The following is a 23,229-nucleotide window of genomic DNA, read 5'->3' as shown; positions in this document are numbered from 1 at the left end:
TGTCAAACAGTTATCTTCTAATCACAAAGACTGGCTGCTAGTCCTATTGCTTCTCCTTTCCCACTCAAAATTATAACTGAAATATCTTTGAGAGGATTGTATTAGATTAGACTAGGCAAAGCAAATGCTTAACACTGCAGAGTAATAAAATTCACATTTTGGAACTTCAGAAAACTGACACTACATTATATATCTGGAAAGCAAATAAATGCTATTTAAGATATATAAATCATGCTGTTACCCTAAATTTCTCATATACCAAAGGTAAATTCTGAAATGGAAAAATAAACATATAATTAAAAGCTAACTGCAATTCTGGAAGTTAATCCAAATCTAGACTTTTTTTAAAAAAAATGTACAGGAGCAGAGCAAACTGTTTTTTATCTATGTAACTCTGTTCTGACATTACAAATTAGCAGCATGGCATTTAGTAGTCAGATGATATACAATTCCTGAAAACAACATTGATGGGGATTCACAATCAAATAAAAATAATAAATTTGCTATTTGAGATTGTGAAAACTCGATGCATTTGCAGACTTTATTTTTTGTATTTCTGAACCACCCATCTCTTTCAAAGAGTAATTATGTAATAATCATCACATTTGTATTTCTAGTTCTATTAGAAAGTCAAAATTATATGAAGTTCCATACAAGAAAGCAGAATTTTTACAAAAATGAAGGCAAGAGCCCAAATCTATAAAATTACAGCATCTGGGGAATGAGAAGATCCAAAATCTCATGAGACCCAAGAATCCTACAGGAACTTAGATAAGCATCAAAACATAGACAAGTATGGACCTAAATAGCATTTGTTGTAAACTTAGTAACCGAGATCTGCAACCAAGAAAATGCTTTTTCCATTTCAAAGTGGCTTCTATTCCTTTTTTAAAATTCCCATTTCTAGCCCTCCATAATCACCCAATCTTCCATAACCTCTGAGCATATTAAAGTCTACTGTATAATTGAGTACTTTTCATTAAAAGTTTATTTTTTTCATCTCTCTGAAATATTAGTTGACTCTTGGTCTAGTCTGACTTTTCGACACCCACAAGAGCCCTGTATACTTGTATAGGGCCATCTCGGAGTGAAATCCATGTGAAAAACGATGCCACTGTAGAGGCGTGGACCACCCAGGCAGAAACCTGGTGAGACCTTTGCAGGGTGTGTTCATAGCGCTTATCCTCCCCTTTCAATACATCCTCCAGTTCCGTGGGGGCCCCTGAGGAAGATGCGGAACTAACTACTGGAGGGTCCACTGGGGAGAACTGCAAGGCCTTGGCTAAATCCAGACCCACATTATAGAATTTATCAGAAGAGCATGGGTTAAGGCCAGTGCCTGGAGAAGCGCATTGCTTTAGCATCACATCCAGAAATAACCTAGGTGATGCCAGGACCTCTGCTTGGACAGTAGGTTGAGAGAACAGTGAATCCCCTGTGGCTGTCCTTGAGGAAAGGGCTCTACTGAGGTCCGGGGCTAACTGAGCTGTATTCTTGGCCTTAGGTAACAAGGACTTGAATAAGGAATGGTCAAATAATCCTGAAGGGACAAGCAATTCAGGCGAAACATCCTCATCTTCTGAGAAGTTTGAGCCCCTCACCTCATCTTCCTCTGCTTCAGAGGCAGAAGAGTGACTCTATTCAGATACTTCAATAGAAGCAGTCTCCTGATAAGCTACCCATTCGTTATGGGGTAGGATCGAGGCCTGTCTGGTATTTCTGGAAACTTCAGGCCTGACTACGGCAGCTATTTCACAAGGGAAGGTTTGTATGGGAGGGCTCCTCAACAACCTAGGAGCAATCCCAGAGGGACCTAAGAGATGGTGAATCCCATCTGCAATACCCTGCCTGATGGCTGCTGAAACAACCTCTCTCGTAGAATCTGACATCTCAGTTCCTGCAGCTGTGGGGGTAAAAGTGGACTCTGCTTGGGCAAGTACCACCTAAGAGGCTGACTAAAAGCAGAAAGGGCAGGATCAGCTCAAGCAACAGGCCTGTTGCTGGGGCCTTTTCTACTTAAATCCTGAAGCAGAGCAGAATTAAACTCAGCAGCTCCCTCTGGTGACCAAGCCAGTGGTATTTGAATGTTAACAGGCTCCAAATCTGCCCCAGCAACAGATAGATGGGGTGACAGTTGGCCCTGCCCCTCCTTTTGCTCCCGATCCTATGCAAACTGGCGTTCAAGGGCCTCATGTCTTCTTCTTTCTACTTTTTCCTCAGCTTTAGTTTTCTTCTTAGTGGCAACAGCCTTAGCCTTAATCCTTGCCACTGCCCCTTGAGCTGAGGAATGTCTCTTGGATCTCTTCCTATGCCTTAAAGAAGCTTCTGCCATTGCAGGGGGCAAGAACTCTTCTCCGCCTGCTTCCCCTTCCATTACTCTAATTGGGCAATTTCTGCCAAGCCAGTCACTCTCTGCTTATGCCAGGCAGGCTATGGGGAACTGTGAGCCACAGAGATCTATCCCACCCTGCAATTAGCACCAATCAGCTGTAGCAGCTAACACAGCTTCAGGTGGCATTTAAGAGGGGAATTGGCCAATTAGGGCAATGTAACCCTTATCGCCACTCCGCTTGCTCCCTGCAACGACTTAGTCTCTGTTTTGTCCACTGGTGTCCTCAGCACCAGGACCTATCTATGGCTCTGGAATCATCCAGGGGGGGAAAGTGCCCTTCCCACCCCATGCGGCGTCCTCTTGGAGCTCCCGGGTCCCCGGGAGCCAATTGCTAGCTTTGCACTGATCCCCTGCTTGCTTTAAAGCCGATTGCCGCTTTTTTTCCAAATTTACTGAATTTTAAAGGTTTTAGGCTCTGAGGGAGCTCTCAGAACACAACTGCTTCAGTGAGTAGACTGAGTTGAAAGCTGGGGTAACCATAGCAACGGTGGCAAGTTTAACGATTTGGCAGACTCAGTCATGTGACAAGGAGGCGGAGACATATCACAACTAGACTCCTGCAGCAGTCTAATGGAGAAGTTACCTGTTAGCATACAAAGTTTGGTATTTGGTCTCCTAACCCCTCTCTCAAATAAGCCCTTAAAAACTCCTCACTTGCAGACCTCTATAAACAGTTTGCACTCAAAACCACTGCCCTTTTTAAAAGAAACAACAGCAAAGAAAAATTAAAAAACCAAAACACCTTCACCACATCACAATTTTTAGATAAGTAATTTAACAAGATCTATGGAATGGAATTGATGCACATTATCAAGCTCTGAAACATCACAGGCAAGAATGACAGAATCCCACACTTAAATAAATGCGATGAGTGAATTTCTAGCAACATCACCAGTCAATACCATTATTTCACGGCAAAACTGAAGATTGTTTTGAACTGCCCTACCAAACAGCAATTAAGTTTATTTTTAAATATCCAGGCTTCAGTCTTTTCCTCCTCTTCAAAAAAGCCTTAGATTTTGACTTGCATGAAGTCGTTCCTTTATATCGTCAGCTGCAAAGCAAAGGATGAAAATGTTCTTGGCAATGCTGAGAAAGAACAAAAAGGAAACTACTATCGAAGTATGCTGCTGTGCCAGATTTTTATACTGCTTGGCAAGAGGATATAATGCCGCCATACAGTAAGTATCAGAGAGCTATTGCAGACACAAAATCTGCCTTTTACAATTGGATTTAATTTCAGATTAGTTTTCCACGTTTCAGATTAATTCAGTGCATTTATTTAGAAGCAGCAATGAGCCTAGTTGACTCAAAAAGTTCAGCAGGATATTGCCCAGTTATCATTTGGATGACAGATTACAAGAAGTTAGCAAAGACAGAGCGAAGCTAAGAAGTTAAAAATAAAGTTTCAGAAAAAGGCAACATAAATTAGTTCCATTTCATGGCCAACAAGTACTGGTTCATAAAGTCACCAGCAGTAGACTACAATTGAAAGATTTTACCTGTCCAAATTTCCTTCAATATAATGAAGTATTTTATTATTTAACATATTATTTGTTTGATTAATATATTCAATGAATTATTTTATGGAATATTTAGGATATTATATAGATTACAGATTTATGAGTTTTTCCTCCTTCCCTACATGAGGAGTTTGGGAGCTCTTTAATCAGAAGATCTTAAAATCTTTCAAATGACTGTTAAAGTAGTACTAAAATACTATGAATGTGCATTGTACCAGCACTGGAAAGTCATTCCGTTACACTCTAATTAATAGGATACTGATCTTGAAGGAAGAGTAGACTTCAAATAAGATACACCTATTAAGCTATAATAATAAATAACATAATTCCCTAATGAACTTTGAAAGATTGAATCACGTAACTTAATAATCTTATTTCTATCCTAGGCTGCAGAGTAAGCAAAAAGCATAGTTTTGGGTTACCAGTCTGGGCTGTAAAAATCTGAAAGTGTAGATGTCTCCAAAGAGACGCAGTAAACCCTAATTTTATCCTGCCTTTATGGGTCCTCCAGATTTTTGCAATCCAGATCTGGTAGACCTTCCATAACTAACCAACTGGAATGAAACAGTACATTTTATAGCAGGGTAGACCACGCTGTGCCCCAAGCATACTCTTTAGCATCTACCAGCCTATCTAACCTATCTGACTTCTTAAAATATTTTAATAAAAGATACAAACAGTCAAACAATATTGCAAAGCAGAGCATCAGCATCTGTCATATTTGTTCGCAGTCTGGAACTCATAAAAATATCACTGGGACTGTAGGAGCATTCCTGGGGATAAATGAGAAATTCTATTAATTTGGTATTTTGTGTTTGATCATACCCATCAAGTATGTATGAAATGCTAGTTTCCAATGGCATTTTGAAAATGTGCCCATTATATGCTTTTTAAATTCCAAATGTGCCCATAGAACCTGATATATTTTTGCTACATGGTTTTCTGAACACTATAGGGCAAATACATACAGAAGGAGAACAAGAGTCTTATACTAAACATCAAATCATGATGTAATATAGGCATAGTTAGATAATAAAAACTAACCAATCACATTTTAGTGAAGTAAGTTGTAGAAACTCAATCCAAATGGTTCTCTACAGTTGAGTTTGTTATATAAATACAAATATAAAAGATTGGATTTTTCTCACCAAAACACATGAAATTAACTATAGGTAAGTTTTATGTAATGCAAATACAGCTTTACTTTTTTAAAAAAATATATACATTATTAGGATTCTCAGGAAGAACTGAGAAGTAATCAGGGCTGCTGGGAGAGATTATCAGGAGGCTGAGAAAATAATATAAGGGAGAATAGACAGAAAACCATCAACATGTACAAGAAGAGTCCATTAGAACTACAAAAGAAGGCGCAGGGGAGAAGTCTGGGAAGAATTGTTGCAAATTGTTCAAAGAGGATTCATGTTAATGAATTTGCTGCAACAGAAAGTTACAGGATGCAAGAACTGAATAGGATGCAACATACCATTCAAATGATAGAAAACAAAAGTAGAACCCATCCATTTATGGCTTAAATAGCAGAAACACAGCATTTAAAGAATAAAGAAAGAAGAGAGGCAGTTTGGTCTAGTGCAGGGGTGTCCAACCTTGGCAACTTTAAGACTTGTGGACTTCAACTCCCAGAATTCCTCAGCCAGCAAAGCACTCATCTTAGCTCTGGGAGTTGAAGTCCACAAGTCTTAAAGTTGCCAAGGTTGGACACCCCTGGTCTAGTGCTTAAGGCATCAGGCTAGAAACCAGAAGACTGTGAGCTCTAGTACTGCCCTAGGCACAGAGTAACCAGGTGTTTTTGGGCCAGTCACTCTTTCTCACCAGGAGGGGTGTGTGTGTGGAGGGAGGAGAAACAGTGGCAAACCACTTCTGAAAAACTTTGCCAAGAAAACTGCATGGACATGTCCAGGCAGTCATCAGGAATCAGTGCTGGCTTGAAGGCGACAAAGAGAGACAGTGACAGAAACAGAGATAGAGAGACAAAGAGACAGAGAGAGAATGATAATGATGGGAAAACGCCTTTCTAAGCAGTTACTATTGTACATCACACACCTAATAAGCAGATTACCAGCCTAATAAAAAGCCCCTTTAAACATTAGTAATTTAAGAAATTTATTAGCAAGACATTACAACATTTTTGTGTATAAAAGGGTAGCAAAAAGCCATCTGGTCTGTTAAACAAAGCTGGAAGAGATTGAAAGCAGTTTGTTCCATGTGTATATGAAACACAACAGACCATATTCTACCCTTCTGTCATGTTTCAGAAGTCTCTTAAGACCTGGTTCTGGTCTGGGGGTTAGGAGTTAAAGTGCTTGTTCAGCCCCTGTTGAGTCTGAAAATTTTTTAATATTATTGTTTTATCAAAATTATTGTTTTAAATTATTGTAAACCACCCAGAGTCTTTTCTGAGTTGGCCAGCCTTAAAAATCCAACAAGTAAAGAAAATTAAAAAAAAAATAAAATACTAGGATGAGGAAGTGGTGACCCTTACATTTGCCAAATGTCAATTTCCAGGACTGCACAACCTTGGTCATGGTGGGTGGAACTATTGGAGCAGTAATTCAGCAACATTTGGAAAACAGCAGGTTTCCTGTCTCTAATTACAGGTTTTAATAGCTTCTTCTTTGGGGGTTCAGAGTTGTCAAGGTAAATAACATATCTAGGCCAGAAAAGTAGTTTACTCAACTAAACAAAGGTTGTTTTTTTGTGGAGTTTTTTTTGCAAAGATCTAGAGATTTTCAGAATCAGGCAATCCATTCTAATTTAAAACAAAACAAAAGATGATCCCATTCATTCCACTGAAAAGAGTCTAGAAGCACAAAACAATATTCTGTTGGTATATTTTCAAAGTAATCTCTAACCATCTGGAATTTCTCCGCTCTTGAGAGCACAGTCCAAATCATGGTACACCTGTTGCAGACATTCAGGATCCTCCCAATTAGCTGATGAAATAAATTTATTATCTGACTAAATCCAATCCTGTAGGATTTACTAAATTCAGTAAGATTTATTCTTGGGTAAGTATTATATCTCTCTCTATATCCTACCTAAAGTACAAGCTTCATTATGTTAAATAATTAAATAATTAAAACATCAGCTGCATAAAATAATAAGCTATGTAAATGAGATAAAAACTGTAGAATTTTACTATTTACAGATTTTTATTCCTACTTACATTCTATGAAGAGCTTCTAAATGTTCCAATTCACATAATTTCCTGTAAGATATGCTTGCACAGCCTGCATGCACACATATAAATAAATGCAGTGTGTAAACTGCCACGTGAAATTAAGAGCACGATCTTAATTCAAACTTAATTCGAAAGACTCTTAGAAGTAAAATGCATCAGCATAGATGTTCAGCTCCAAGCACTGAAATTTTAGTTTATATAAGATTCTCATTTCCAAAAGTATTTCTGATTATCTCTGAGCATATATAAGACATGTAAATAATTACATGTGCCCTCCACTTGGTCACTGTGGTCATCTCCCAATTGGACTATTGCAATGTGCTCTGCATGGGGCTACCCATGAAAAGAATCTGGAACCTTCAACTGGTACAGAGTGTGTCTGTGTGAGTTATATTGGGTGCCCCAAGAAGGGCACATATAATACCTCTTCTCTGTGAACTGCACTGGATGCCAGTTTGCTTCCAGGTCCAATTCAAAGTGTTACATGGCATGGGCCAAGTTACCTATGTAACCGGCTTCACCCCATCCCATCACCCTGTCCCACTCATTCAGACAGGGAAGGGCATGCTACAGACCTTGTCAGTCAGAGAATTCTGACTGGTGGGGTCAGGGAGGAGGTCCTTTTTTGCTGCTGCTGTTTTGTGCAACATTTTGCCCCGAAGGTGAGGAAACCCCCCAAACATTTGGCCTTCCACAGAGGAGTCAAAACCTGGCTATGTAGATTTGCATGGGGACACATGCTGGTTGGCCCCATGACCCCCCCCTGTCCATATTATTTCTGACGGATCATCCACAAATAGTAAGGGTTAGGCCCTTCACCATGAAGCTCAACACAGGATCCCCTTAGGGCTGTGTGCTCAGCCCCTACCTGTCTCACTGTATACATATGACTGCATATCCTCTGATCCATCCAACATCATAATGAAGTCCGCAGATGATACAGTGGTGCTGCTGGGTCTTATAACTGGAGGGGACGAATCATCATACAGGGAAGAAGTCCAGAAGCTATCCACATGATGTTTCAAAAACAACTTACATTTAAACACTAGCAAGACAAAGGAGATGATACTGGATTTCCAGAAGCAGAGAGAGGAATCTGCCCAAGATCAAGAGGGGCTGTGTGGAAAGGGTTTCCTCTTTTAAATTCTTGGGAGTGCTTATTAGTCAAGACCTCATCTGGAAAAAAAAAACATCCCCGGTGGTTAGGAAGGCTCAATGAAGACCTCATTTCCTTAGAATCCTGCAGAAAAATCAGGTCTATTAGAATCTATTAGAAAGTATCCTTACATACTGTATAACAGTAGGGTATGCTGTTTCAACAGCTGCGGACAGGAAGGCACTACAGCAGAGGTCTCATTCTCACGGCCCGCGGGCCAATTGCGGCCCGCAGGACGATATCCTGTGGCCCCCACTGTGATATGAAAGTATAATATTAGTGTATAATATAAAGTATAATATTATGCGGCCCAGCCTCACCCAGACTCTGCCTCCAGCGGCCCCCAGGTAAATTGTGTTTGAGACCCCTGCACTACAGAGAGTGATTAATTAGGCACAAGAAACCATTGGTTACCCGCTAACACCACTGGATGATATCGCCAGGTCTCTCTGTTTCAGCAGATTAAGGAAGATACTTAGGGACAATTCACATTCTGGTCAGTGTCTTTGCTCACTTTTACCATCGGACAGAAGACACAGAAGCACAGCCAGCTGGACAAACAGATTTAAAAACAGCTTTTATTCATGGGCTGTCAAGACTCCTAAATACAACTATAATCACTCCACACATACATGGAAACATATGACTGGTTTCTCCCTAATTACTTTTATAACCACCACTTTCTATATTTTTCATGTTGTATTGTACTTTTGTTATGGATAGCACCAGCAGAAGCAAAAATCTATTTCGCCGTATATATGTACAGTGACAATAAAACTTATTATATATTATTAACAACTTTTAATCAACCATTTTAAATCTTTCCATCTGTTGCAATTTTATAATGTTGTTTTACGTTTTTAATTTTTTTTATCTTAAATTATTTGGTTTTAGTGTTTTAGTGCATTGATCAAATTGTACACTGCCCAAAGCCCCTGTGAGGGAGATGGGTGGTTAATAAGTTTGATATATAAATAAATGACATGAGAAGCTTCAGTCTACCAATCTATACAAAAATAAATGGAAACTCTTCCTAGTTTTATCTTAAGCCTTTCACATCTGGGAAAGCATGACAGACACTGTTTAAAAGGCAATGACATGTAGAACAAGATTTCAATGTCAGCAATTATGCTAATAGTTGAAATGGAAATGTTTCATTGAAAACCACATCATAAAAGAAACAATCAAAATTATATTCAAAACGTTATTCTAGCTCTTGGTTGATTTTTGTGGGGAGGTGGGTATACTTTTAAACAGTCCTGAAACACTTACTGTGGAAATTGGATGCAATAATACTATGCATATTATTTTCCAAGTTTGTATATATTCTTGCTGCTTCCCAAAATCTCTTTTCAAGAATTGTTGGAGCATAAGAACATATTACCATTCTTCTTCATTGTTAGATATATCGACTATTTTCCAAATTCATGTCCCAAGTTTCTTCACATTCAAAGGTAATATGAATATTAATAAAGAAGGAAACAATTTCATGATCTTGTAGCCATGAGCTTAACTACCTGCCCACAATGAATAACCACTGTTATCTGCTTGCTGGAATTAGGATGAAATTCCTTACCCATCACTATTAATCTCCCTAGATGTCAAAGGCCTGATTCAAATAAAATATTCACCATGCCAGCATGATATAGGTCTTAAGATTTGGAATAATGGCAGAGGAGTGTTATGTACACAGCCTTGAACTCCTATATGAAAAGTGGGCTTTAAACCTACTAAATGGATAAATATCTAGTTTATAATGCCTACGCCATAGGTTATTTTCACATAATAATAAAGATTTGTTTTTTAGGTTAATGTATTGTGTGAGTTCTGCTACATTAATTTGAAAACCATAGCTTCTGGCTTAACAGGTATGTAAACTCTGTCCATTTGGTCATATAATAAACCATGTTTATTTTTAAAATCCTAATATCATCATATCTAATTCAGTTTGCTTGTATTGAGTATTGAGTGAATCCATCCATATTGCCTTTAACATCATATGGTACCCCAGCCACTATGGCTTACAGAAAAACTATTTGTGGTTTTTTTTTAAGTCCTAAACATTCTGTAAATGCAAAAAAACCATTCTATATTTTTGTCATAGATAAATGTCAGTGAGATCAATGGCATTTATTTCCAACAAGAAAAATATAACAGTTGTCCCAGAGCCGGTCTTTTCAAATACAATTTCCATTTTTCCCAGCTACAATGTTCAAAGCTAGTCTGATATCAAGAGAGTTGGATTTCACAATATGTGCAAGATATCAGGTTGCCAAAGTCTGGTATATGGGCATATATCGAAGGCATATTAATTTTCTTAGGGAAAGCAAAAGATCAGGCATGGTGAATGTTTTGTGGAAAGGATCTAAAATGCCTACATTTCAAAAAATTCAAATTGGATTTCAATATTATTCAACTATTAATCACAATGTTACAACAACACTAAAATGAAAGCAAATTATCGCCCTAGTAAAAGTCAATTAATTTTTAAAAGCTTGCCAGCACTAAAGAAAAGTTATAGAGGGTTCTGTTTGATTGTTCTTTTAGTTTCTGGAAGTGACCGTCATCACATAAAAGGAGGACTACACTATAATCTTTCCTTCAAAGGGAAAAAGAGGCACCCTCGGAGAGAAGCTCTAAATAGAGTAGTCAGGGTCAAACGTACTATGTGTACTGTTCTGCTCTGCTCAACACTTCCTTTTCAACTCTCCAAATTCCTTCATCAAGTCCCTTGCCAAGAGCTTCTGTCCTGGTGCCAGTGTCTCAGCTATACTGAGAACATAGTATTTTCATAAGCAAGAATTCCATACACCTTTTTATGCCACTGACTGTGCTCCAATTTCACAACCATCCAAGACTGGGAAGAACTTAACATTCTGTACATGAAGGTTCTTTAGAAACATTTTCCTAAAGAGAACCTCATCATCTTTGCCCTTTAAGTAGCGTGGGCTTTCAAAGGCAGTTTCAGTGTGTGGGCTACTCAGGAAATGGATATACAATAATAAGTAACAGTACCTACCAGGTAATAAAGGTATCTAAACAAAGACCTGCTCCTGAAAATTGAGTCCATTTTCAGAAATATATAATGTTATCAAAACCCACAATAACTAAGGTTCAGGGGATCGTAAAATATTGTAGGACATTACATTACTGAAATAGATAACTTTAACAATACCCTTTAACAAATATAATCTGTTACCTATTGGCTACTCTAATAGCAATCTGGGCAAAAGCATACAGTACTGCAGTGATGGCTAACCTTTTCAACATCAAGTGCCCAGTATCCCCAAAATGCAATACACGTGTGCCCCCATGCATGTGCCCAGCCCCTGTGCACATGCACACCCCATGCATGTTACCCCACATGCGTGTGCATGTCCACCCCTGCGCCCTGCCCCTGCACTCCACCCCATGTACCCCCATGCATGTGTGCGCGTCTCCCACACATGCACCCCGCCCCCCCACATGCCCAGCAGAGACCCGAAGACAGCTGGCCAGCGGGGGGCGTGTGCATGTGTGTGCAGCGGAGCTGAGCTGGGATGATGGCTCGTGTGCCCACAGAGAGGGCCCTGCGTGCTACTTCTGGCACATGTGCCATAGATTCGCCATCACGGCAGTACTGACTCAAAGGCAACCATGACCTGGATGACTGAGAATCTCCATAGACATACAGTACTGACTTAATAGTTTTTGTACAGTTACATAAGAACTATTAAAGTAACATGCTTACTACTATTTTTATGTTACTTGGTGAAATCAAATGGAATATAGTGATAGGTTTGTGCAAACCTTTTAAAGGAGGTGCTTCACAATGCACAAAATCCTGTACCAAAGCACCTTTCACTGAAGCATTAAACATCTTTTAGTGATTCAAGTTTAAAAGCTGTTCCCAAAGGCAACCAGGATTGGCTTATGAAGCAGTTGAGTAAATCTGTAAAAAGATATAAGGGTAGCATAGTAAAGGAAACAGAAGGTGGAGATTGTACAACCCAACTAAGATAATTAAAAGTACATATTGTAGAACAAACCTTAATATACTGGTGTCATATACATGGGTTAAACTCAGAGCAGTCTTAAGGGTTGTGCAGTCCTTGTAATAGAATACATGGATAATCTTGAAGAAAAGGAAAAGGAGATGCTATCTAGGAAACTATCAGACAAGAGATGTTTTAGCCCCCAATTAACCATCAAAGAAACAAATTGAGAAAGAATTCATCCTAATGGATCTAGCAGCTAAAAGAGGCAGGACTGAAAGTCTGTACTTTCAGACTTACAAGATTCTGTTAATGTAGCCTTACAATTGAGCTCATCTGGTCTTATTCCGTATCTGGTTTATCAGGAGAGCTGACAGTCCTTAAGAGTCAAAGGTAATTAGCTGCTTCAATATGTGTATGGGCACACATATTTGGGACTATATTGCCTCAGCAAAAGACCAGCTGTGTGATCCTGTAAAAAGATACAGCTGTTTTAAAGACTTCTAAATAGGGGCTCTGTGAGATTTGTTTTCTGTATGTCTTCTGAAACATAGTTTGCCTTTGAATCTGAAAACACATGAAAATTTGCTGTGGAGGACAAGGAAAATATTTTGTATCTCTAATTTATATGAAACAGAACCTTGACCAAGAGGCATTGTGAAAAATGAAGAAAAAAATCCTACATTTTCAAATGGAAAGATTGAAGTGGCTATGAGAAGAAGCTATCATGACAGCTAAAAAAAGTTAAACAAAAGCCTTGACAAAAAATGATAATTTATGTGACTTTCCAAAGTAAAAGACATAAAAGATATTTCACACCAAGACCAATTTTAATTAAATAAAACAAGAAATGGAAGATCTTTCTAAGATGAAATAAATTACAGCAAGTTTTATAGGTTAGGTAAGAATTGTCAGGCTTGGTACAAGGTTCAACTGATAGTCAACTTTTATTCAACAGAATCTCTCAGATACACCTCGAGGAAATAAATAAATTAATCTAAATCTTTTTACTGCTGACAAGATATACATTATATAATGTATACATTACACATCACACACGTGCACACACATATTATACAAGATATAGATTAAATAGACAGACAGAAAAGTTGGCCTCTACAATACACGAAGTTTAAATCGGCTTTGGAAGCAACTTAAATCTATGTTGACACATCATTTCTCTCTATCCTGGGAACCATTCTTCCTGCCTCCTTAGTTTCATTCCTTATTAGGAAGATTCAACAGAAACCATTGAAGATTCAGATGAAAAATCAGATAAGAGATGGAAAGAATATACTGAAGCCTCTATGAATAGTAATATAGGTATCTATATATAGTAACTTCCTGTCTGGTTTGAATTGACAGAGTTGACCCATTCTAAGTTCCATCAGATAATGCCATTTTCTGGACCTTGGCAACATGTCTTCTCTGTGTAGCGGCGCCTGCTTTCTAGAATAAAGTTTCCAAGTTACGAGTGGATCCCACCCTACTTCAAAGAGTCCTGAAGATTTGGCTCTTTGCCAGGCCTTTGAAGAGGATGCCCCTTTCTTTCTTTCTGTTTCCCTCTGGGGTTGTTTTCTTTGCCATCCTTGTTCATTTGTCTTGTCTATTTTTGGTTTAAAAGTTTTTTTAACAAATGTAAACTGCCCAGACTTACTGAGAGTAAGGCAGCATACTATTATTATGGCTGGTCAAACAGTCAGATGTTTTTGACTGAATTTGGCATTTTTGTCCACTTATCAAGTCTTTTGCAATGACCAGGGATAGGCAGTTATTCTTGTTTAAATTGTAATATTAAATATTACAATTATTTATTAACAATACCATGCAAATATTCCAATGTACCATTGTTGCTACTTTGTCATACCATTGTTTGTAGTTAGTCTTTGTGATCTTCTTGCAGAAGCTAACTAGGTTTCTCAGCTTCTTTACAGAGGAAGCATTTACTGTCTGTTGTTATATTCCAGAGATGTCAAACTCACACTGACACATTGTCATCATGTGACGTATCACAACTTTTTCTCCCCTTTGCTAAACCGGGGGTGGGGGTGGCCGGTGCATGACGCAGTCCTGCCCGTGGCCTGAGAGTTTGACACCCCTGCTGTATTTTCAATTCTGGCTTTATATGAATTTGTTCTTAAGGCTTAGTTTTGTGCAGCCAGAATTAATCCCTCAGTATCTTTCTTGCTCTTAGCCATTGACAGTCATCTCCTCTGCGTGTGTGTGTGTGTGTGTGTGTGTGTGTACACTGGCCATGGAATACTTTGCCTTGCCATATCTCTTTTTTATTCTTCACTTAGTCTTTCCTGTAAATGAGTCTCTCTGATACACAGTAAACCTTGGTGTACTACTTTCAGTACCTCTCCTTCACTGTCCTTCAGATATTCTTTCAAAGTCTTTTTTATTTCTTTAATTGTCTGGTATACTTGCAATATTTTATTTCCACCTGCGCTCCTTGGTAAATATATCATTGTGTGAATGAATGATGTGATTATCTCCCCCCCCCCCCACTTATTTTAATTCTGCTTGAGGCCAGTCTGCTATTCCAGTTGTATATCTAATGACTGGAATTGTCCAGGTGTTAATTGTTTTGATAGTATTTCCTTCATTGACTTTGAACTTTAAAATCTTCACTCTCATGATGTATTTACGTATAAACTTCTTCTTGACTTCAGTATGTTTGACACTGTCAGCCTGAAGAATGCCCACGTATTAGTAGTGATCATCTTCATCCAGACTCTTGATTTTATTTCCATGGTGTATATTGATTCCTTCAGTTTTCACAATTTTCCCCATTTATTGTAAGGATGGCACATTTGTCCAGTTCAAATTCCACTGCAATACCTTGGCTGTATATTCAGACAATTCCATTTCACATGGTATTTTCTATTCAGCTTCAGATCATCATGTAAAAGATGTGGGAGAGCCCAGAAGAAGTTTTTTATGTTTGTTAACCATAACCCGACTTGTTCAGTATTGTTCACAGACGAATCAATGCAATGACAAACAGTAGAGGTGATATTAGTACTACTATATGGAGATAATTCACTCAGGAAAGATTATTTAAAAGTACTTTACAACAGGACATAAATAAGTTGTTACATGAGAAAACACTAAAATACTGTTTAAAGCCATAGAAGAAGTTAAACCAACAGCTTTAAACATGCATAAAGACTGCGTGGACAGAGAATGAAAACATTCAAGTATATTAAATATATTCTATACTCAAAAACCAAAATGAAAGAAAAATGTGTAAATTATCAAACCATGGCACTAACTTCTCTCATCAAAGTTTTGCTTAAGATTTTATAAAGAATAGAATGAGAGAGAAAAAGAGAGAAAGAGAGAGGGGGTCAAATTAACAGGCAGGTTTTTAAAAAGGCAGAAGGATACAAGATCAAATTGCTAACCTAAGATGGATAATAGAAAGAACAAAACAACATAGGAACAAAATTTGCTTTTGCTTTATTCAATAGACTTTATTTCCAAATTACAAATGCATTATGGCTAGCGGGGCCATACCTGGCCCGCGAGATACTTAGATCTGGCCTGTGGGGCTGCCCTAGAAATAGCATAGGACCAGCCCACAGTACCTCTGCCAACTAAAATGGAGCTCAGGGGGGCTGCGCACAGCCCCCCGAGCTCCGTTTTCACTGGCAGAGGGTGACAGGAGGCTGTCATGGCTGAAAATGGAGCTTGGGAGCCCATTTTTGCTGGCAGAGTGCTGACACAAGTGAGGTCAAGCTGGCAATGGCCACCCCAGCCCCCCATGATGCAGCCCTCAATGAAATCGAGTTTGATACCCCTGCTTTAAAGTGAATTAGAAGCTACTGTAAAAACATGAGGAAACACAGAAATTTGTAATAGAAGAGTGAACAAGAAGAAAACAAATAGATAATAGGAACAGATGGCTAGGATCCAAGAGATTATAGGATAGATCCTAGAAGAGCTAGAACATATTGTCACAGATGTTTGAATGGTATTTGTCCATGAAGTGACCAATCTGATCCAAGATGTTTAGTTAGCTAACTACTTGTGTCATGTTCCAAAGTTCAGTAATGATATATAGCACCTTTAAAGAGCTTTTCTCATAAGGCTATCTCTACAAAGAGAGGAATACACTCCAAATGTGCACACATCTTTCTTCCTAGTATCTTCTTCTCCCTCTTCCTCTTCCTATTATTATTATTAAATTTTTGAGTCAGTCAATGTGTTCCCAATATTCCTTTCCCAGAACTTTTTAATTACACTTTTGTAAACAATGTTTGAATTTATGCCACACAATGACAAATATATAATTATGTAAGGATTCTGGAAGATTTCTTGAATTGCCTGCAACTATTTCATCCATTAGTAGCCAGCAAAAAGTACAATCACACACTCATTATCTGGAAAGTCAAATCAATTAGAAAGATAATTCAGAATTAGAAATTCAGAAATAGAAAATATCATTTTTGTTAGCATATTGAACTAAATTGAAATCAAAACTTGAAAATGCACAATTACTCAAAAACTTCTGAAGTAAATTTTTAGGCTAAAATTCTAGCTGCATGAGCCTCGAGGGATAAAATGTACACCCCCAGTAACATTCATGAAAAATGTAAAAATATATGCCAAATCAGTTAAAAGCAAATAAGCTCTAGCATACAATGGCGTTATACAAATTCTTGTTAACATTAAACCCACGGAACACAGGGAATCAACATTAATCACATTGCATGTACATCCGAACAGAAGAAAGCAGGAAAAAAAAACCTTCCAGAAACATACTTCTGTCAAAAGAAAGTACTGTATTTGACATGAAAGTTGGACAGTGAATTAGATCACATTTGAAACCCACTGAATAAATGGGACATGTGTTGAAATTAATGGACCTGAGCACTTGAAATGAATGAGACTTGTGCAACTAACTGAATGCAACCCAATAACTATTATTAATAGTTTCAGAAAAGTAGCTGAGGGCAAAATGCAGGTTTTTTATCTTGATGTAAACTTATTTTAGGCTAAGTGCAAAAATGTTGTGGAGCACTTCAGGCAGAGTTCAGTTCTTCATTTGCTTACACACTAGACAGAATCTTTCCAGACTAAATCCTTACCACCATGAGCTAACTAGGAAGTTGCCTATCTGAACTCTTTCTCAGTGTCCTATCCATTTCCAGATTGTGCTGCCTCTTGCCCCTGCCCCCCACCTTTGGGGTGTGGATATGCTCCCTACTTCCCAGGAAACTGCCACCTCACTGTGGTCCTTCACATCAGTGCCCTTTCAGTGGGTATCCTCACAACTTCAGAGTCCAGAATGGACAGTTTTCCATCCAACTTGGCCATGCTAAATATGAAAAGAATAAGAACATCTGTCACATAAATTGTTTCATTTAGAAAACTAAATATTAGAGAACTAGATTGTCCTATCACTTTCTTTCAGATATTATATTTCCATCTGTATATTTATTTATTCTGGGTGAAATGGCATTTGATTACAAGACTCTCTATAATAAAGAGCATTGGAAAGCAAGTATGTTGTAACACCAAGGCCTTAATTCTCTATCTTTGGGTACACATTATAATCAAAAAGCACATTGTAATCAAAGAGCTTTTCTGTATGGTATTGATAAACTGACCCAAACACTGAATGACTTACTTTATTTATTTAGAAATTATCTGTCACTACATAAAAGGCTAAAAATTGGGAAATATAGTAGCACCCACATACTCCGAATAGGTGTGCGAAAGAGAAAGAAAGCTAATTATGAATCAGCAACTATTGTACTAAGTATAATTCAGAGTTCCAAGAACTCTTTAGTTCTATTTATATAGCACAAATAGTACAGGCTACAAGGCTACCATAGTATAACACAGCTGATTGGCATAGATGAAAATTTTAATTACAAGTGCACCCATTGTGGTAATCATGAAAGTTAAAACATAAGCTCAATGGGGAGGAGGGGTTGCACAACATATGAACCCATAAATTATCTATATGTATGGGTTCTTACTACATGCTAGTTAATGGTTTAATGTATCATTTGATTCTAGTCTACATAATTAATTCTCAGTTCAGTGTATTGTGTGAGCAAAAGCAACTGGTTTAATTTAATAGTGTAGGTCATCTGAACACAGTGACAAATTCTGCCAGGATCAAATGAAGGATGACAATCTTTTTCAGTCTACCATTAATTATTCTAAAACACTCATTTTCCCTACAGTTAATTGTAATTGTATTCTCTCACAGTGCAACCTTTGGCTGCGAAGGGATCAGATGCAAAGTAATGGTCCCAGCTAGTTCTCAAAAAGACTGCCCCCTTGCCGGCAGCAAACCCAAGCCAATAAGGCAGAAATAAAACGCATAGCTTCATAGGCACCAAACAAGGACACGTTGAACGGCTGTAGGACCAAGGCGTGGCGTGTAAAACCGTAGGAAGCGCTGGGTTTGCGCAAATTACAATCAGACGCGTCAAATTAAATGGAAAACTCAATTTAAAAAAGTAACACACACGCTTACACACGTACACGCACCCCTCAGAGGCAGCCACATACACCCACCGAGCGGAAGCTGGCGGAGAAAGGGACGAAACTATGGGAGGAGGGGACGCTCGCTCCCCTTAACGCACCGAAGCGAAACCCGGAGCTCTCACGCCGTTTTGTGAAGGATGGAAAAGCGGATTAATCCATTAAGGTCACGCGCAAAGGAGAAGCGAGCGATGGAAGCAGCGCGAAGCCGACAGCTGGGCGAAAGGACCGGACCGGGTAGGAAGCGGGGATCCTGGGAGGACTGCAGCAAAGAGACGGCGGCGAGGAAGGGCTTTGCAGGAAGAATGGAGGCTCCAGCGCTCAGAGGAGGGGGCGGGGGAATCGTCAAGCCCATCTCCCGACGAGGTGGGGTTGGGGGAAAGAGGGGAGGCGAGCCCCGGCCTCGCTGCAGCATCAGGAGTTCCTGCCGAAGCAGCACAAACCTGCAGTCTTCGCCGCCCCCGGAACTTCTGCTCCGCGGCTGCTCTCCAGCTCTGCTCCCAGAGCCTCGATCCCGCGGCTGCAGCCCCTTCGTCCTTCCCCAGTTAAGCAGCCGTGCCCACACTTCCCTTCGGCGCCAGCGACCGGGGCAGCCGCCTCTGCTCTGCTCTGCGGAGGCCGCTCCGAGAAGGAATCCTGTGGTAGCAGCGCCGGGATGAAGCCTTGTGCCCAGAGTGCGGCAGGACCAGCTGCCTCTGCCTCTGCCTGTGCGAGTGTGTTCGAGTGTGTGCCTCTGGGGTGGGTGTGGGTGGGTGTCCGTGTGTCCTCCCAACAGCCGCTACTTCCTGTGCAACGACACTTCAGTTCCTCCCGAACCAGGAGGCAGGGGAACGGGGCTGGCGGCTGTGAAGAAGAGGGGGAGCACCGTGGCGGCGGCGGCGGCAGCCTTGCTTCAGTTGAGGTAGCCCGCCCGGGGATGGAAAACAACCCGAGTTTCGCTTAAAGGCGCCTCTCCGGCGCGAGCATCGTCCCTCCGCGCCGCTCTTCTTTCCTCGGAAGTTGGAGCCGCGGAGGATGGAAAAGCGCAGCCTGGTTCCCGCGTCCCGCTTTCAGATATGGGAGGAGAAGCACCGGCGACGGGCTGCTGCTTCCCAGGCTTGCGGGAAGGGGAAGAAGCCGCGTGGTTACAGGCGTAGGTGCCTTCGGCCGGCGTGGTTAATTTCACACGGTTTTTCACCCCGTAGCCCGGTCCCGCTATTCGTAGGCATCGCCCATTCATGCCAGGAAATGGATCAACTTTGCCTTTTTACCCTCTTATTTAAGGTGAGGGCCAAGGAGAGCATCTCGGTTACAACTATGGAAAGGGAACTTCAGGAAGACAGTAGTGTCACTCAAACAGGAAAAGCCCAAGGGGAACATCAGGCCAGCCATAAAACAAACTTACATAGGAAAAGGAATCAAATAAAAGGTATTAAAGAATCCCTATAGACAAAAGCCTAAGTAATTAAGAAAACTAGACAAATAAGGAAACCCTTACAAACACAGGACATACCAAATAAGCAAAACAAACAGACAAAAGACGCAAAAAAATATAAATTACAAAAGAGACAGACAGGAGATTGCCACAAAACAAATATGAAAAAAAACCATTATAAAACTAAAAGAGATTAGGAAAAAAACCGATAATACAATCTAACCACCCCGCGGAGTTTGCCCTCCAGCGGGATTAAAGACAAACTCAAACAGAATTTGAAACATTAAGCACAAATACAAACATTCACACGAAATCAACTCACAAAGGGAGAAAAGGGTATAAAAACCAGGGACTTATCATAAAAAGCCAGCTAGCCCAGGAACGCAGACTTCTCGCTGTCCCTCGCCTTCCTGAAAAATAAAAAGATCCAGCTTTCAAGCAGTTGTCTGTATCCTTGCGCCGGAGCTCTCCCAGCGGGAAAATAGAATCATCGAAGGAAAGGCATTTAGACACCTTTCAACACAACAAAATAAAAATTAATAGGAAGTTTTCATATGTACTTTAACTAGTTCTGTCTGGCTGCTGAAAACTGAAGTGGTGGAGGAAGGACCATGGGTGCCACCCCTAACTTCCAGCAGACACAGATCTGTTTGCACAGATGCCCCTGGGTGAATATCTGAAAGCATGAGAAACAGCTTTCTCGTTTATAATTTCTACCTACTTCACCCCCACGATATTAAACTCTATGAATCTTGCAGGTTTATATTGGTCATTTTATTTATTTGATATATTTACATGCTTTTAGGATGAACCTTTTTAAATTTGACACTAACTTGATGGTACCTGGTCTATTTGCAGGTGGTCACAATATATTAAGAATCAAAACAGAAGTACAGAGGCCATTGAAATAGTATTAACATTGTGGTTTAAACTGATAGCAATCATGCAATTGCATTACGATAAAGTGTGATTAGTGCAATGAATCAATAAGCCATATTAAACATTAATTTTGTATGGTATATAAAGCAGCCAACATTGTAAGTTAACAGCTAGTGGCTTAGTTGACCCAATTAACATTCACAGACCTCACTACTCAATAGACTTGACTCCTTGGTTTGGAGGTTGGTGCAGGATCATCAGCAGATAGTTAAATGAATCACTATGGAGGGATTGTGGCTTTTTCCTTGTTCTTCCTGCTATGGATTGGTATGAACCCTAGGCTTACTAGTCAGCAATCTTATCAACTAGCAAACCTTGGTTTTGATTGCTGTATACACAGATACATACATTTGAACGTGTAAGTTACATTTCATACTGTGAGATATGCAGAAAACAGAATGTGACAGCTCCAAACATTTGCTCCCTTCATATGTTCAGTGAATTGACCATGTGAATAAGCTGTTTAATTTTCCAGCTACACTCTGCAAAGAAATGTTTTTCTAGTCCCTGCATTTTGATAGGAACTATGAATATGAACTATAAATGTGTAGAGCTTCTAAACATGAGAACTTTAGCCCTGTCAGGGATCTTTGTAGAGGAGAATTCTTCATATTCACAACGCCCATAAAGAACTTGATAGTTAAAAGTCCAAAAAGAGACATCCATAACATCAAGATATCTAAGGGGAATATGATAGCACTCTTCAAATACTGAAAGTAGATCACACAAGAAGGTCAGAAGCTGTTCTCTTATCATTCTTGAGTAAAGGGCACAAAGTAATGGATTTAAGTTACCAGAAGGCAGATGTTGAATGTATGTAAGAGATGCGGGGGGGATTCTGTAACAGTAAAAGTGGTTTGAGAGTGGAGCAATTTATTGGGAGTGGGGGTGGGTGGGTGAGAGTTAGGGTTAGGATATCTTCTCCCATTGGATATACTCAAGCAAGAACTATTTTAACATTCCTATATTGAAGAGAAGGATCCTGTAGTTGTTAATTAATTTTGTGTATGTGTGTGTGTGTGTGGTTATGACTTAATTTTTATCTGATAATAAACAATAGTTGTATGTTTTCCTTGGCTCTCCTGATGTTGAATTATTTTTTTCTCTGCATCTGATGTAATTCAGTAAACTATTTGGCTTTCAGGGTGGGATCAGCTCAGCAGGTCTTGGTCACTGTAGGCTGGTAAAGACACTCTTCTATTCAGTCTTTGAGTGCAAGGCTTTTCTGCACGCCTATTCACAAGTAACTTTATACCAATTAATAATATTAATTGCCAGACAAGTATCTTTAGGAAAATAGCCTTAAATGGACATATTTGTGTTGATATACGTATATATGAAGAACAACAAATGTAATTGCTGCAGGAATAAATAATTACTGCTGTAAAATAATTTGTTATTTGAAAAAGGGTTAAAATTAAGTTTTGAATGACTCAGATGACTCAAATCTGATTTATCATATTCAGAATGATTTTCCTGTTACTGCTTATAAGATCGATATTCCTTATTTCTCACTGGTAACATTTAGTCACATATGTGGGTCTGAAATGTGTGATTTCTCAGTGTGGGTGTTCAAATAATTTTGATTGATTTCATCTTACAATTAGTATCAAGGTTCAGGTGTGTTATCAATGAACAATAATGACAAATATCGTTCAATCTTCACTTCTGTTTTGTAAGAAAGATGTTCCCATTTTATGTGCATCTGTGTCTGTAGATGTAATCTGAATTAAAGAATGAGGCCAGGTAACATTTTAGCTATTTTAGGATTAGTCTCACTAATAAAATACAATTATGTCTAGGAAAACTTAAATAAATTTACAACCACAAAGCTTATTAAAGACTATAATTAGTTCTAGGCTGAAAATGCTCCACCTTACATCCTATCAAGAAAAAATATTTTGATCTGCTCTCTAATTTGTAACATGGCTCCAGGGCCATTTTAGAATTGCACTTAAAAATTACCTTCTTAAATCATTCAATCTTCTTTTTTTTTACCTGAACCATGGCATGAAAGACAAATTTGATGTCTTTAGCCAAAACATCAACTCTGGATTTTTAATCAAACCTAGAGTGCTCTTTAAGTTGCTGAAAATTCTTATACAACCATGTGGCCATGAAAGGG

The 23,229-nt window shown here is 39.2% G+C and overlaps 1 protein-coding gene across 4 annotated transcripts in view; it reads right to left on the bottom strand.

Moving 5' to 3' along the window:
• The window catches only part of AGPAT3 (1-acylglycerol-3-phosphate O-acyltransferase 3), a 117,801-nt gene extending 98,229 nt beyond the window's left edge, over positions 1–19,572 (bottom strand). Inside the window, exon 1 of one of the 4 annotated variants that reach the window (XM_087967559.1) lies at positions 19,195–19,572. The gene's annotated coding sequence lies outside the window, so the exon portion shown is untranslated. Of the gene's footprint in view, positions 1–12,059; positions 12,150–18,784; positions 19,047–19,194 lie in introns of those variants that run through there. The other 3 variants (XM_026674032.2, XM_087967557.1, XM_087967558.1) reach the window with 3 other exon arrangements.
• Between the last annotated feature and the right edge of the window lie 3,657 nt (positions 19,573–23,229).

The sequence above is a fragment of the Notechis scutatus genome, chromosome 5 (genome assembly GCF_049901735.1).
Source record: "Notechis scutatus isolate UNSWTSFEM ecotype Mainland chromosome 5, rNotScu1.2, whole genome shotgun sequence".
NCBI lineage: Eukaryota > Metazoa > Chordata > Lepidosauria > Squamata > Elapidae > Notechis > Notechis scutatus.
The sequence above is the reverse complement of the archived record's forward strand: the minus strand, read 5'-3'. Positions and strand labels throughout refer to the sequence as shown.